This window comes from Myotis davidii, unplaced genomic scaffold, assembly GCF_000327345.1.
Source record: "Myotis davidii unplaced genomic scaffold, ASM32734v1 scaffold1047, whole genome shotgun sequence".
In the NCBI taxonomy this organism is placed as follows: Eukaryota; Metazoa; Chordata; class Mammalia; order Chiroptera; family Vespertilionidae; genus Myotis; species Myotis davidii.
The window spans coordinates 704239-704506 of NW_006298367.1; positions in this window are offsets into that span (position 1 = coordinate 704239).

The window sequence follows — 268 nt, forward strand, 5'->3', positions numbered from 1 at the left end:
GACTCTGACCAGAACTTCAGGTTTCAACCCCATCCGTAAGGGTTTGGTATTGGACCCAGTGGGAGGGTTGGATGTCAGCCTTGAAGACCTCCCACCAGGCTGACCTGATTTGCCACAGCTCGGCCTCCTTTTTAGGGCCCCTGCACCTTTCGGTGGGGTCACCCTGTTACCACCCCACCTTTATCCTACTTTCCAGCTGAGCCTCAGCCCTCCTAACACTTGGCTCCTTAGGAAAGGATGGGAAGTTGGTGCCATTAGTGACTGGGGA